The following is a 12,540-nucleotide window of genomic DNA, read 5'->3' on the forward strand; positions in this document are numbered from 1 at the left end:
TGCAGCCGCCCGGGGAGGGGCCGTCCACAGTGTCAGCGAGACAAGGGCACATACAAAATGCGGGGTAATTGCGGCTTCTCTAATTCGCGGCCCTTTGTGCGGCGGCGCGGAGCCGGCGGCCGAGCTCCCAAGCCCGGGCCTTTCAGCCGCCCAGGGGGGGCCCCGGCCGCCGCGCTCCCCGCGCTCCGCCGCGCATAATTAATCGGGCTTCACAGGGCCTGGGACAAAGGCGCCCATTCACCCCGCCGCTCCTCCCCCCGGGGATATTGTTATTTCTAAAAACTGCAGCCAGCTGGGCCGCAGAGAAACGTCAGCTCTGTGGGAGAATGAGCGCCCGGCCGGGCCGCGAGGAGACTGGGAGCTCTGTCTCTCGCGCCCCGCGCGGGATTAGAGCGGCCAGGGAGCTGGGGTGGGCAGGGGGCCCGGGGTCTTTTCTGAAGTCTGCACGACTCCTCAGAAAGCCTCGTGATTTCCATGGGGCCCTGGAGGAGGGCGCCATGGAAATGGTAATGCGGGGCATTGAAGCTGGCTCATAGGGAAGGAGGGGGGTTGCGTCCAGGCTGCCCAGGCCGTGGCACGGCTCCCAGGTGGGAGGGGCCGGTGGACGGCCCAGTGGCCAGGCCCGGGTGCCCCCACCTGTACCAGGCCCTCCCGGACACCGGGAAAAATGCATCCAGGAATAAAGGCCCGAGTCTGGGTCCGAGGAGCCTGCAGTTAATTTAGGGGCGGGGGATGTGGTGCCTCCACAGTAATCCAGCTCCGTTCCAAGGACCACCAGGAAAGCCGGTTGAAAGCATTGCCTACACACGCCTGGGCCTCACCACCGGGGATTCAGGCTCCCAACTTTCCAGGCATCTGCATTTTCCTAAGCTCTCCAAGCGCCTCTGAAGCCCGCCAACATTTGGTTACCACTCAGCACTGTCCCAGGAAGGTGGCTCCAGTGCTCCACGTCCCATTTCACAGGCGGGAAATGGGCCCAAGAAGATAAACAGACTTGTCCAAGATCACAGAACAGAGCTGGAACTGGACCTTGGGCACGTTGGTTGTATACAAAAGCAGAACAGAAGAAGGGAGAGGGTGCTAGAAAGGGGGTCTCAGGCCTCACTTCCTCCCCTAAGCATTCCCTGGCAGCTCGGGGCGTCTGAGCTCTCCCTTCCCTGGCCTCTCCTTGCAGGAGACCTGTCTGCCTGGTTAAATGCCTCCAGCGTGTTCTGTTCTGCCTCGTGGATTTGCGGGGGGTTCTCCTACCTGCTCCATCAGAGGCACGGTTGAGTGCAGGCCCAGAGGCCCCACTGATTTTATGCCAGGGTCAGTGCCCAGCAGAGCTCCAGGCAGGGCTTACTGGATGGGAGCAGCATCTCATGACTCCAGGGTCCAGGCCTTCTAGGCTGCACTCCTCTTCAAAGTCCAGTGTCCTCCCCAGGCCAAGGAGAGGCCCAGGTCCCGGGTCGGCAGTGCTGGGCTTCACCTTTGCCACTGAACCCAAGGAAACGAGCACCCGTCTATTCCTCCTCCCAAAGCTGGGAGCAGTTGTGAAGAGCCGCCATGAATTTCCAAAACCTCAGCATCCTGAACACCTCCCAGAACAAGCAGATGCCTTTCCAAAACCCTGCCCCTCCAAGCCCGTCTTACTGAGACATTCTGTCCCTCGGCTATACTCTGGAAAATGTTCTCTCAGCCTAAGACTGCCAGTCCCAAGCAGGACCACAGGCCTCAGAGCCAGACCGCACCACAGGGCCTTGCTCCTCCAGGCGAGTCAGGGAAAGGAAGCTGCCTGTATTTTCAGAAGAGCCCAGGCTGTCCTCCAAGGCCCAGAGAGGGTGCCCAGCCAAGCTTATTTCTGCTGCTACCACGCCATGCAAGACACTGGAAAGCCAACATCACACGACATTCACATCTGTGGGTGGAAGAATGTGCAGAAAACTCGAGAACAAAGTAGAGGGAAGGAGAGCACAGAGTTCAGCCAAGCCTCTAAGGGGACACACCAGCTGTCCAGTAACAAGCAGACTCAAGCACAGCCGCGGAAGTCAACAGATTTTCCCAGGGGGACCCTGTGACCTAGGCAGCCCCCAGCAGCCAGGTCACCAGCACAGCATCAAGCAGAAAACCAATCCAGCTCTGTCTCCCATTAAATCAGCTTTACTTAAGATATAGAATGACCCAATACTGTCTGAAAATGAGATGACCAAGGCTCAGCTAAGAGGAAGCCAGACTATGTAAAAGAATGTCCTTGAAATATAAACTGAAATATTTAAGGGTAAAGGGGCAAGATGTCTCTAAATTTTTCTCAAATGATTTCATAAGTGTAAATAATTGGTGAATCTGGGGAAAGGGTATACAGGAATTCCTTGTATACAGGAATTCCTTATATAGTCTTATAACCTTTCTGAAGTTTGAAATTTAAAAACCAAAACAGTAGGCAGCAGACACACCAAAACATCATGGCACCAATATTCCAAATCCCATACCCAGGGAAGGGACTCAGCTCTCCGGTTACCTTCCCCCTGCAACACACAGTCACACTCACACTCAAAATGCTTGGAAATGCACACCTAAGACCTGTGCATTTCCTTTCCCTGTTACACCTTATATTTTATAATATATTATTAAAAATAAAATATTTGAACTGGTAAAATGCAGTCCAAAGATGCATGCCTCTTTCACTGTCTTCCGTCATAGCAATTTGTGAACCCAAGTCAGGCTCAGCGTCCTTAAGGGGAAGGCCAGTGTTGTTTACCTCTGAATCCTACTGCAGCTAGCAATGCACTTTGTCAATGGTAGGCATTTAATCAAACCTAGAATCCAATCATTTGCCATGTAAGGTTTCTAGCTCTAAGTGAGGTGGAAGGCAGAAGAGAAGGGGGTAGGTAGCCACATGGAAGAAGAAACCAAGAAAGATGGCAGAGTCCACATGGATTTTCCAGTCCAGTACACTCATGTCAGAACTAATTTTTTTGTTTTGTTTGGGTTTTTGTTTTTGTTTTTGTTTTTTTCAGACAGAGTCTCACTTTGTCACCCAGGCTGGAGTGCAGTGGCACAATCTTGGCTCACTGCAACCTCTGCATCCTGGGTTCAAGCTATTCTCCTGCCTCAGCCTCTCAAGTAACTGGGATTACAGGTGCATACCACCACACCTGGCTAATTTTTTGTATTTTTAGTAGAGACGTGGTTTCACCATGTTGGGCAGGCTGCTCTTGAACTCCTGACCTCAAGTGATCTGCCTGCCTTGGCCTCCCAAAATGCTGGGATTACAAGGGTGAGCAGCCGCGCCCAGCCAAAAGTTTTTTTTTCAAGGTTAGTTAGTGGTTAAGCACACCTGGTGGTTACCGGAGTCAACAATGGACTTACTAAACATTGCCTTATTCTCTGAGTGTTTTGTGTATATGAATATTGTCCCTCCACTGAGACCACAGGGGTAATGGCCTTTCCTCTCCCTACCCTCCCATGGCCATCCTATGAGCTTAATAGGGACACAGACCTGTGATGTGCCCTTAAGTGCCTCTACCAGACTCGAAGCTCCATGAGGGCAGGGCTGTGTCTTATTTGCTCTCTTCAGCATCCCCAGCACTTAGCACAGTGGTTGACACATTGTTGGTGACTAGTACATACTAGTTAAATCATGGAGTGAATGAATGGGAGTTTTGTTGAGTTTAATTGAGTTTAGTTGAGTTGGGTTGAGTGGGGTTGAGTTGGGTTGGGTGGAGTTGAATTGGGTTCAGTTGGATTGGGTTGAGTTGAGTTGCCTTCTTCCCCAGGGTACATTGAGCAGGTTCTTTGGGAGTCGTGCTTCTGACATCAGATGCTCAACCACAGACTCAGAATTAATGCAAGCCTCCCCTCTCTGCTTTAACTCCCACTCTCAGAGCAGATCTCTCTGGCTGCTGATTCTATCACCAAAGATGGTGGAGCTCTCTATGGCCAGTGTAATATGATCAAAGTTAGGATAAGGTCCTCTTCTCATGGTCCTTTTGGGTGGGGCTACTTCGGGAAGAGGAGCTTTGGTAAAGCACCTTTCTGGTGAAGGCAGGATCTTCTGTAGGAAAGCTCTGGATTGAAGTTATGGTACCATCACCCCCGACCTCCACCACCCCATCACTCTATCCCCACATACACAGTAGGAACAAGGCTAGGGCATGGGGGGCAGCAGAGAGCAGCACCCTGCAGGTGCCAGTGACTGAGGGAGAGCAGTAGGCCTGAGGGAAGCAGGGGGAGTGTGGCCCACGACCAGCAGGAGCTCCATGTTTCTCCCTGATGCTTGGGGCAGGGCACTTGTGATAGGGCAGGGGAGGTGCATCTCCCTGTCACTAACAGGAACAGGAACCTGAGGCCTGGGGATCTTCAATCAGGCTCTCTGAGGTCTTCCAGCCTCCAACCCCTGGGCTAGGAGCCTTGTGTAGCAATCTTCCTGTTGCTATCATGGAGACCTGAGCCCCAGCTCAGCCCTGGGAAGGGTTGGATGCATTCCTGGCCATATGGATGGTACGTTTCATTCAGGCTGTCCAGATGTTTATGTCCCTTCCAAATTCATATGTTGAAATCCTCACCCCCAAAGTGATGGAGGTAGGAGGTGATTAGGTCCTGGGGGTGGAGCCTTCATGAAAAGGATTAGTGCCCTTATATTATGCCCTGAGACAGACCCCTCACCCCTTCTGCCACATGAGGTTATGAGGAGATCGCCCTCACCAGACGCTGAATCTGCCAGCACCCTGATCTTGGACTTCCAGCCTCCAGAACTGTGAGAAACACATGTCTGCTGTTTACAAGCCATCCAGTCTATGATATTAAATGTCTGCTGTTTACAAGCCATCCAGTCCATGATATTTTGTTATCATGGCCTGAATGGACTCAGATATCAGAGATATTTCTGTATAGCCTGGGGAAGGAAGAGTTCCTCCTCTCACATCGCCTACTGTGGGCTGGACTATGGTGAGAAAACCTCCCCTTTCCAGCACCTCTCACCATCTCCCTGCCCCCCTTTAGAGGAAACCCCTTCCTGGGCCTTCGGGGCATGGGCATGGCTGGGCATGCTCCCAGCACACTTCATGTTTGCTTCCAACCTAAGAAAAGCCAGGCTTCGCAGCAGGGAGCTCTTTCTCCCTCCCGACCTCCCCCTTTCTTCTCTGTCTGCCTCCCCTTCACTCTCCCCTATCTCCATCCCCTCAAACCCAAGAGTTTCCAAAGTGACAACATGTGGGCCCCAAATCAAACCCCTGTCCACAGGTCCTGCCTGCGTCCCTCTTCCTCCCCAAGCTCCCCAGCCTGGCCACCCTTGTCAGCCCCACCCCCACTCCCACCCCCACCATTCCTCCTTGTGGACAACTTTCTAAATGCAGCCACACTTCCCCTTTTGAGCCACAGGGCCTATAAAACAGCTGCAGACAGTCAGCGGCACTGCAAAAGTCCTGTTGCCAAGTTTGGCTGAGACCAACACCCTCTAACTCTAGCCATTGCTCCCCCACTCCCAGGCACTGAGAGAACAGGCTCCTTTTCGAGTAAACAGTGGGGAGACATCATGTTCCCAACATTCTAATCTAAAGAGGACTCACTGAGGGGCCCAGCCAGGGGGAGGCAGCAGCCCAAAGCCTAGCCTGGCTTCCCACATCCCCAACCCTGCCAGTGCCCTGTGGGACCCTGGCTACTCCACCCCCTCCAGACACAGTCTTCTGTTTTGCAGGATGAGGGGATAGCTTGGTTGGTTTCCTGGTCCTTTCTGAGTCTAAAACTCCGTAAATCGGTCATTTCTCCTTAAGGTGCGCCTGCGCAGTGCCTGGAGAGGGAAGGGGCTTTGCTGAGAGACATGCTGCCACCTGAGGGTTGTCCAGACGTGAACTCAGTCCCCCACCTGCCCTTCTGTGCTCTTTCTGCAACACTTTGGAGTAGCTCTCAGTCCTGGCCACATAGCAGAATCACTCGGAGATTTTACAACATCTCAATCCCCAGACACACTCCAGACCCATGAAATCTGAATCTCAGGTTGGGGCCTGGAAATCAGCCTGTTTGGAAAGTTACCCAGGTGATTCTGCTGAGCGTTCAGGGTTGAGAACCACGGTGGAAAAATCTTCCGGGAAGTAAAGATGAAGCTATAAGCCAGAGGTGATACATTTCCGTTCCACATTCTCTGCTGAGAATGATCTAGAGGCTGGTAGGAAGAGATCTGGGATGAACTAGGCATGTCTGTAAGGGATGGGTAGGGAGTAGCTGTGGCCTGAACTAGGTATTTGTCATCGGTTTTGGTGGTTCAGAGGCCCTGCCCTGAGGATGCAGGAGAGGACCAGGCTCCAGGCACTGGCTCACTGGCTGGCTTGCTTCCTCCCAAACCTCCCACCTCCCAAGTCTCACTATGGCCCTCGAAGGCAGACAGCCCCAGGGCTATAGTCCAGGAACTGGAAACCAACCTCAGCCAGAGCCAAGAGGCCCCAGGTCAGCCCCAGCCCTCCAAGGGCTTTGTGCAGATTGAAAAAAGGAAAATAGAGAAGGGAAACCAAAGCAGGGCAGAATGCAGTGAAGGAGAAAAAGACAAGAGAAAGGGGAAGGACCCTGAGGTCAGCAAGTCATGTGAATGCCATTTAGGGAACAAAACCTGGCTCCCCACCAACCATCATCCCCTGGGCCTGGAGAGAAGCATCTTCTGCCAGGGTCTAGGGCACAGAGATCCAGGCCAGAAAATCCAAATCCAGAAATCTGCCCAACCATGAGTCTGTGAGCACCATGCAGAGCCAACAAAGGGGCCTCTCGCACAGACGCCCTCAGATCCCCACCTCTTCTTCTCACCAGAGCCACAGCCTCCTGTTGGACATTTAAGCGAAATCACTTGGTCATTCCTCAACCAAAAAAAAAAAAAAAAAAAAAGTTGAATCCAATTCCCAAGACACTTGGCATCACATCAGGGTGGCCTGGGCGATGCTGCTGTCAAGCTGCATGACCTGGAGTGAGTCACCTCCCTTCCCTGCCCAGGCCTCAGGGCCTGACCTTGCCTGCCTGCCTGCAAAGTCATATTTGAATGGAAGGGACACTACTGTAGCCCAGGGGTCAAGAGCCTGGGCTCTGGAGACAGAGGCCTGGACCTGGCTCACCACTTACTAGCAGAGTGAGCATTGGCAGCTATGGCTGTGCACTTCTGCTTCCTCATCTGTAAGGCAAGGGTTAGCAGACTGGACAGAAAAGGAGAAGAAAACACAGACCACACCAACATGGGACTCATATTTAGAAAACACAAGGACTGGCCAGGCATGGTGGCTGACGCCCTTGTAATCCAAGCACTTTGGGAGGCCGAGGCAGGTGGATCACCTGAAGTCAAGAGTTTGAGACCAGACTGACTAACATGGAGGAACCCCATCTCTACTGAAAATATAAAAATTAGCCAGGTGCGGTGGTGGGAACCTGTAATCCCAGCTACTCGGGAGGCTGAGGCATGAGAATCACTTGAACCCAGCGGGTGGAGGTTGCAGTGAGCCGAGATCATACCACTGCACTCCAGCCTGGGCGACAGAGTGAAACTCCATCTCAAAAAAAAAAAAAGAAAAAAAGAAAAAAAAGAAAACAGAAAACACAAGGACTGCCCTTTGCAGATGCAAAGAAGATGGCAACTCCAATAGAAAGGTGGACAAAGGATACGAACGGGGCAGCGAACAGAGCTGCACGGATGTGTGCAAACAAGACGACACACAGCAGATGCATCAGAGAGGCTTCTATCAGGAGGGGAGGGGAGTGAGGAAGGGGACAAGGGGATGGTGGTTCTCAGCCTGAGATGATTCTGCTCCCTTTCCCCAGGGGTCACTTGGCAATGTCTAGAGACATTTTTGGTTGTCACAGTGGAGGTGTGGGGGTGGGTCATAGTGGCACGCAGTAGAGGCCAAGGATGCTGCCAAACGTCCTACAATGTACAGGACAGCCTGCATAAAAGGAATGATCTGACCTGACATGTCAAAAGTGTGGCCAATGAGAAACTCTGGACAAGGGAGATGGACAAACAGACAAATGGGCCAGACATGGTGGCTCATACCTGTCATCCCAGCACTTTGGGAGACTGAGGAAGGAGGACTGCTGGAGCTCAGGAGTTAGAGACCAGCCTGGGTAACATAGTGAGGCCCCATCTCTTTTTTTTTTTTTTCAGATGGAGTCTCACTCTGTCGCCCAGTCCGGAGGACAATGGCGCAATCTCGGCTCACCACAATCTCCACCTCCCGGGTTCAAGTGACTCCTCTGCCTCAGCCTCCTGAGCAGCTGGGACCACAGGCACGAGCCACCATGCCTGGTTAATTTTTGTATTTTTAGTAGAGACAGGGTTTCACCATATTGGCCAGGCTGGAGTGAGACCCCATCTCTACAAAAATATTTAAAATTTAGCCAGGCATGGTGGCATGCTCCTGTGGTCCCAGCTACTTGGGAGGCTGAGGTAGGAGGATCGCTTGAGCCCAGGAGTTCAAGGCTGCAGTGAGCCATGTTCACACCACTGCACTCCAGCCTGGGTGACAGAGCAGGACCCTGTCTCAAACAAACAAACAAATAGATGCAGGGGCCTTGCACAAACAAATAATGAACATGTACCATAGCTAAGGCATAGGGCAAACCTAAATAAGTAAAATTAAATGGCAATAATAATGGTTCCTAAGTGTCACACAGTTGAGTTTTCAAGTAGTATTTGCTGCTCTACTGCTACTGTTTTGTTGAGGATCTGAACTGCTTGACCCTCTTCTGTTTGTTCCAGCAGCAAATTGTGGGCCTTGGGCCAGAGGGACACCTGTCTTGCCCAGAGATGGAGGAGCAGTCACAGTGGGCAGCCCAGCTCACGCTCCTGCACCAGTGGCCACATGAAGGGAAGGAACAAAACATGATTTAAAAAAAAAAAAAAATGGGTAGGAGTGACTGGGTTGGGAGAGAAGAGGAAGAGAAAGGAGACACTGCAAGTTTCTATGTTTCACAACATTACAAAAATACCCGCCAAAGCCTGGGGGCCATGGGGAGAAGTGCAAATTGAGCAATGACTGCGGTTCTCTTTTCAAATTCATGGAAAATCTTCTTTTCACAACCCCTGGGTCAGTGAAGCCAGACCCTTCAGCATCACCACAGTGGCCTAGAAAGGGACATTTGTCCTGTCACCACCGGCCCCGCACCATTTCTCCCCCTGGCTGCCTCCTCCTTTTCTCACTCACCCAGGCCAATTCTCCATTCCTCTTTTGTTTTCAGGGTGAGGATTATATTATTTACTTACTCCCACTCTGGTCCCACTAAAGCCCTGAAGCAATTGACAAGATACATACAAAATAATAATTATAATCCCGTCTATTAGAAACCAGCACCTGGAAAGTAATCATCTCCTTTAAAAACAGCCCAAGAGAGCCTCTAAGATTCTTAAGAATGAGTGCCAAATTTGGCTCTGAGCTTCCCAGCAACCCAAGTAAAGTGGGAACTGGGATTAGTTTCATGAGGCACATTGCCCATAAGTCAGAAGCCCCCTAATTCCTCTGAGGATGCAGAATTTTGCTGGAAACTGGAGCCTAAAATATATTCATTCCACTCATAGGACTTACAGAGAATACTAGCTGAAGCAGTAACATCCCAGAATAAACATAATGGCCAGACTCCTTCAACCATTTTCCTTAAAGTCTCCATCATAAGGGAGGGATGCAGTAAAGATTCTGTGGAGACTAAATACTTTGCTTCAAGAATGACTCAGCTTCGTGAGAGTCCGACTTGGTTCAGGGATAAGTCCCATCTGGAAGAATGGATGGAATGCATGACCTTTAAATAACCCCCATGAACTTTATTTCTCTCAACTGAGCTTTTGATAAAACTCGGGCAGCAGGAGGCAGTTGGAAGTTGTAACCGCTGACAAGGGTCTGGCAGGCAGCACTCGCACTGGGTGAGGGTGGAGCCGTGGGTCCCTGGCACCTGCAGAGGCATCATTCATGGATTCAGCTATTCACAGACTCCCCCAAAGACCTAGAACAAGCAAGGCTTTCGTATTTTGCCCTGGCCTGAAGTGGACTGGGCTGAGAGGCTGGTGGAAGTAGGAACAAGCCTCAGAGCTGACTGGGGACATTGGCCTGCGCCCAGCACTGAAAGTCCCCACAAGCAGTTTTGGGTTTTCTTTTTCTTTTTCTTTTTGCGGGGGGGGTTCTTTTTTTTTCTTTCTTCCTTTTTTTTTTTTTTTTTTTTTTTTTTTGAGACAGGGTCTCACTCTGTCACCCAGGCTGGAGTACAGTGGGGCAATCTCCATTCACTGCAACCTCTGCCTCCTAGGCTTAAGCAATCCTCCCACCTCAGCCTCCCGAGTAGCTGGGACTACAAGTGTATACCGCCACACCCAGCTAATTTTTGTATTTTTTTGTAGACATAGAGTTTCACCATGTTGCCCAGGCTGGTCTCGAACTCCTGGGCTCAAGTCATCTGCCCTCCTCAGCCTCCCAAAGTGCTGGGATTATAGGCATGAGCCCCTGCACCTGGCGGGGTTTTCATTAAGGTTAATAATAGTTCTTATTTATTGGGGGTCCAGACATTATGTTACTACCTCAATGAAGCTTCACAACCAAGTACTAGGTAGACACTGCGATTGTCTTTGTTTTACAGATGAGTAAACTGAGACTCAGAGGACTTTGCCAGACACAACACAGACAGTAAGAGCAGAAGCTGCAATGCCCACTCAAATCTGTCCAATTCCAAAGTTCACACACTTCTTTTTCTTCTTGAGATGGAGTCTTGCTGTGTCACCCAGGCTGGAGTGCAATGGCACAATCTCAGCTCACTGCAACTCCACTTCCTGGGTTCAAGGAATTCTCCTGCCTCAGCCTCCCAAGTAGCTGAGATTACAGGTGCTCACCACCACACCTGGCTAATTTTTGTACTTTTAGTAGAGATGGGGTTTTGCCATGTTGGCCAGGCTGGTCTCGAACTCCTGACCTCTGGAGAGCTGCCTACCATGGCCTCTCAAAGTGCTGAGATTACACGCCTGGCCAGTTCACACACTTTTAACAACTACACTGTGAGACCCTGCCACACAGAAAGAGAGATAAAACCTGTGGGAAAAGTGAAAAGGCAGTTAATTTGTGGCATGAGAGCACAGGAAACACATAATTCTCAAGAAAACACCATTCGCAAGAAAGCCGGAAGCCCATACCAATATTTTGCATTCAAGACTGTGGGGCTTTTGGAAGGCCTGTGGACAGAGCCCTCCCAAACATCAGGAGCCTACTGGATTGTAAATATCAGTTGCACCCAAGTTTCTGCAAAAGTCAGCGAGCAAGAGGTGTTGCAGGGAAAGGCCCAGGTTAAACAAAGGCTGCAGGTTGTGGGTGATGGACACTCCACAGCCAAGCTCAAGACGCTTCTCAGAAGCTCCTGCGGGTCGCTCCTGACATCGATGAGTGAGCAATGCAGAGCCCAGCACTCCCCGCCTGAGCATGGGCCAAGCTTATTTGGGCCAGGGATACCTCCTGGACACAGTCGTATGTGCCCCTGTCACTTCCCCAGGAAACCAGCAGGCAGGCGTTATCAGGGACAAAACAGAACCCAGGAACTTGTCTACTGTTGAGCTCCTGAGCACTTCACAGTGGGGCCGGGAAGAATGGATGGACTGTGACTCTCTGGTACTTAAGACACTGAAGCCTGGCCAGGCACAGTGGCTCATGCCTGTAATCCCAGCACTTTGGGAGACTGAGGTGGGTGGATCACTTGGGGTGAGGAGTTCGAGATCAGCCTGGCCAATATGGTGAAACCCTGTCTCTACTAAAAATACAAAAATTAGCCGGATGTGGTGGTGTGTGCCTGTAATCCCAGCTACTTGGGAGCCTGAGGCAGGGGAATTGCTTGAATCCAGGAGGCAGAGGTTGCAGTGAGCCAAGATCACATCACTGCACTCTAGCCTGGGTGACAGAGAGAGAGAGAAAAAAAAAAAAGAAAGACATCTAAAAAAAAAAAAAAGACACTGAAGCTCCATCTCCTTTGATTGGGTACACAGGACAGTTCCTTTAGAAGAGGAACAGGAGTGTCCAAGCCACAGGAAAGCTTTTCTCATCATAAGTAATATACCTAGGCTCAGCCCCAGGAAATCTGATGACTCAGGACACAGACATGTTTAACCAGGTGCTAGGGATAAGCTGCGCCTGAGCCCGCTGTAAGGGAAAGGCCCATTCCCTGTCTTCATGGGGCTTATAGTCTATAAAAGGGCACAGAGGTAGAAACACCTTCGTGTGTCTTCACAAGTCACCCCTAGAAAATCAAGAAAGGAAGAGGAGGAAGGAGGGAGGTACCTACCAAATAGATGCCACTTCTCCTTCTCTCTTACCCACTGTTACCACCATCATCTCTGGCCTGGATGAAGGCAAGGGGTCCAGAACACAGCACCCCTGCTCCTACTACAAGGCTTTGGTGCTTGTTGTTCCCTCTGCCCTGCCTGAAGTATCCTCATGTTTCAGCATCTTCATGTCTTTGCTCAAATATCCCTTCTCAATGAGGCCACCCAAGTAAAGTTCACAACAATGCCCCTCTCTCTGGCAGTCCACAAACATTTAATTATGTGCAATACAAGAGGCTTTGCTCACT

At 51.1% G+C, this 12,540-nt stretch overlaps 1 long non-coding RNA gene across 3 annotated transcripts in view; it reads right to left on the reverse strand.

Moving 5' to 3' along the window:
* LOC119627225 (uncharacterized) overlaps positions 1-12,540 on the reverse strand; it is a 46,353-nt gene that overhangs the window by 8,531 nt on the left and 25,282 nt on the right. Inside the window, exon 1 of one of the 3 annotated variants that reach the window (XR_012095276.1) lies at positions 1,249-2,143. The exons of 1 other annotated variant lie outside the window; for it this stretch is intronic. This is a non-coding gene — a long non-coding RNA (uncharacterized lncRNA). One more of the 3 variants, XR_012095278.1, reaches the window with a different exon arrangement.

This window comes from Chlorocebus sabaeus, chromosome 14 (assembly GCF_047675955.1).
Source record: "Chlorocebus sabaeus isolate Y175 chromosome 14, mChlSab1.0.hap1, whole genome shotgun sequence".
NCBI lineage: Eukaryota > Metazoa > Chordata > Mammalia > Primates > Cercopithecidae > Chlorocebus > Chlorocebus sabaeus.